Consider the following 3,730-nt stretch of genomic DNA (forward strand, 5'->3'; position numbering starts at 1 on the left):
CCTGGGGTTCTTTAAGAGGAGGCTGGATGAACACCTCACCGGGGTCGTTTGACCCCAGTACTCTTTCCTGCCATGGCAGGGGGTCGGACTTGATGATCTGCTCAGGTCCCTTCCAACCCTACCAGCTATGAAACTATGAAACATCAATCTCTTCTCCCTTGTCCAGGTGATATGTCACTTGGTCATAGAAGGAGGTGAGATTGGTCAGGCAAGATCTACCTGCGACAAACCCGTGCTGGCTATCCCTCAGGATGCTGCCCTCAGCCAGCTTATCCAGAAGGGTCTCCTTGATAATTTTCTCCAGAATTTTACCGGGGATTGAGGTCAAGCTGATTGGGCTGTAATTCCCGGGATCTACTTTCCACCCAATCTTGAAGCTGGGTACCACATTGGCCTTCTTCCAGTCTTCAGGTACTTCACCTGAGCGCTATGAGTTTTTGAATATTTTTGCCAATGGTTGGGTTATGAAACCTGCCAGTTCCTTGAGTGCCCTAGGGTGTAATCTGTCAGGACCAGTTGATTTGAAGGTGTTCAGCCTCTCAAGGTGATCCTTTACTAGATCAACATCGATCAGTGTAAACCCTACTTGGCTTGCTCTTACTTCTTCATTAATCAGCCCTTTCTATCAGAACTGAGTAACAGTTCACGATGCAACAGAGTTGAGCCGTAAAGCTGAGCTTTGTGAATGTCTGGGAAGATTGGAGACCAATTTATTTTATTTTTCCCCCAGTTTTCCCTTTTGTACTCTCCCTTCTACACATACAGTGTGAAAATGCTAATGGAAAACTACAAAAACAATAAAAACATTACATTTAAAATTATATTATAGAACAGGGGTGACCAAGATGTGGCCATGGGCCAGATCTGACTCATGCAGCCATGTCTTCCAGCTCTTAAGGCTCCCCACTGGTCCAGAAATTGGGCAACCTGGAAGAGAGTCACCAAATGCCACCACCAAATTCCTGCCCTGCAAGTCAAATAATGTGATTCCACCGGCTAGATCTGGCCTGTGGACTAACTCCAGGTCATTTATCCAGACTGAGGAGCCAGATGAATGAGCACCACAGGTAGAAAGTTGCTCAGATCTTATTTATATGTTCAGAGACAATACTTCTGGTGTGTGAAGGAGCACACTGGCCACACATTCAATTTAAGATGTGATGAGAGCCATCTGCAAAATTACTGCACATATTTTGTGGCTTATTCCCTGTTTTTTGTGCTATTAATTGCTTGAACACATGGCTGGGCTACCACTTACGACACGATTAACTGGTTAATCGTGTCTTAAGTATAAGGTCTGCCAGGGGCCTGACAGCTAAGAGGGGTCAGGCTTCCAGATTGTACTCTGTACCAGCTCAGCGTTTAGAATCACCTGGAAACAATTTTTAGAAGTTCCATGACTTTTTCAGCCTGCAGAGTAAAGCACTTATCTTCTTGATTTTGCCCCTTCATGGAAATGCTGTCTTGGTTCAGTTGTTGCTTTAATTGATATATAATGCAAAAAGTGCTTGAGGTTCCGGTGCCTTGCCTTCAGGAAGCTCTAATATGGTTGAAATGCTGAGAGCAATGTAAGGTGTCATCCAAGATTTATTCAAACCAGGTTTTGTGAGAATGCACTGAAACATCTCTGTCTTTGAAAGAATTAAATGTGGTTTAAAAGAGTGTGGAAAGGTAAGAATATGTAGTGTGAAGCCCTGGCTAGGTCCATGTCACAACGTTCACCCTCTAATGATACTTCTTACTCCAGCATCCTGAGGTACCCTGAAGCTGTAAATTATTTATTTGTAGTACTGATGTATGCTACTAATTTGTCTTGTGCTGGGTTAATAGGAACAATGTAATAAACAAGGTGAAACATGTTTAAAATAACTGGCACTGATATAACTCGTGTCTGGGAAGCTGCTGTTATGTAGGTTTATATATCTAGATGTTCAGGCAGAGTAATGTTGGATTCTTCCGGCAACCAGTAATAAGGCATACATTATTGAGAGGCATTTGTACAGCTGAGTAAATGAAGCTGCCAGGAGAAGATCTATAGTGCAACAGGTGGGAAATACCAATTAAAAAATCCTCATGTAGTAGCCTGCCACAAACGAGTTGCTATTTCTCTTAGAACAGGAACTTTTTTCAGTACGGAGCTGTGACTGGCTGGCAAAAAGGCTGTGACTGATAGTCCTTTTTTCATCTGCTCATCTCAGACATCTGCAGTTGACAGATATGGTCATCTGAACCTGGCCTGTTTGTTTCATTAGTATCTGTAATGCCACAGATAGGTAAGTATCTTCGTCATTGCTTCAGTTCCTTAGCACCTTTATGTAATTTTACTTTTCAAAGGTTGGCTAGTAGCCAAGTTTACCTCTAATGTACCAGTGATTTCCTGAATTCCTAAATTAGGAAACCAGCTCAGCTGTGACATTTGCAGGAAAGGCAGAAACCTTACTGAAAAACCAAAACTGCACCTGAGCAAAGTGGCTTTTCTCGCCCCCTCCCACCACTTTTTGGTGAATGAATGCCTAATGTAAATATATAATTTTCTCCTTTTGACTCTTTGAATATTTGCTTATCCTTATAAAATGAAGAAGGCTGGGACTGAGGCCTCTGCCTCTGTCAGAAGCTGGATGCTAATAAAAACAGAGCTGATTGTTTTGAGATGCCAGGGTGTAGGATTTTCAAGGAATATATTCATGTCAGCAAAGGGGTTTACCTGCAAGCTGATTGGAGTTGTTGATTTGTGACCTATATTTTATGTAAGGATCAACTATCAATACCTAGTACATCTAATCCATCTTTATTGTTGTTATGGCCTCATTACAGGGTATTATGGTGAAAGTCATAACTCATATATAACACCAACTTTATTACAAATGTCTTTTTAGTAGGATAAAGATTTTAACCAAATCTCATTTAGCTAATATTCGTGTTTAGCCTATGCACATTCCTCCTGAAGTTTCTCTTGGATATAAGAGTTGTTGTGTTCTTTTCTGAACTGTTGCTGTCCTCTTCTGTTTCCCCTGAGAGATGGCTTACATTTCTGAGCATTTTTTTCTTGTCATTTCTGCATAAGTCTGGCCTGCCACCCTCCAGTGCTTCTAAGGTGTATTTCATATTTATAATGCATTTTGAGGTCTACAGATGAAGGAAGTGTATATTCTACATGTCACTTATAATTGTGGCTAGGTATTACAAAGTGGCTTTTAAATATTGCTGGCTGATGCAGAATAATACTATTTTTGTGGTGGTAGTATAAGAAAATCGTGAAAGAAAGTAAACGTGTCACTGAAGGCTATTTGAGTGAGATCTGTATCATCACAAAGGCTTAAAGATTAACAGTAACTGTTTAAAAAAAATGAAAAGCTCAAGTCTCTTCTCTGCATCAGTGGAGTTTTTACTTTAGTGGAGTTATTCCTGACTTGTGCCATTGCATGTATCAGAAAAATTGGGATTGTAATTTAATGCTTAGTTTTCAAATGGTGATGTAAATCTGAAGTAAATGAATTCATTCCATGACTAAACTAGGGATCTTGAAGAACCCCAGCTCTTCCTTTAAAGACCTGAGGTTCAAGGTTGTATCTCTGGCAGCTTAAAACTGGATAAGGCCACCGATACCTTATAGAGCAAAAAATGCTTTTATGTGTGACCTCAATAGATCATGGAGTCTGACCCCCTGCATAGGCAGGAAAGAGGGCTGGGTCTAGATTACCCCCGCTAGACTCACATGTAACATCCTCGT

General features: G+C 41.0%; 1 protein-coding gene across 1 annotated transcript in view; it reads left to right on the forward strand.

Moving 5' to 3' along the window:
* The first annotated feature begins 2,154 nt into the window (after window positions 1–2,154).
* Window positions 2,155–3,730, forward strand: part of LOC102386054 (SUN domain-containing protein 2-like) — a 27,031-nt gene continuing 25,455 nt past the window's right edge. Inside the window, exon 1 of the mRNA XM_025191064.1 lies at window positions 2,155–2,273. The gene's annotated coding sequence lies outside the window, so the exon portion shown is untranslated. The remainder of the gene's footprint in view (window positions 2,274–3,730) is intronic.

This window comes from Alligator sinensis, unplaced genomic scaffold (genome assembly GCF_000455745.1).
Source record: "Alligator sinensis unplaced genomic scaffold, ASM45574v1 scaffold258_1, whole genome shotgun sequence".
NCBI lineage: Eukaryota > Metazoa > Chordata > Crocodylia > Alligatoridae > Alligator > Alligator sinensis.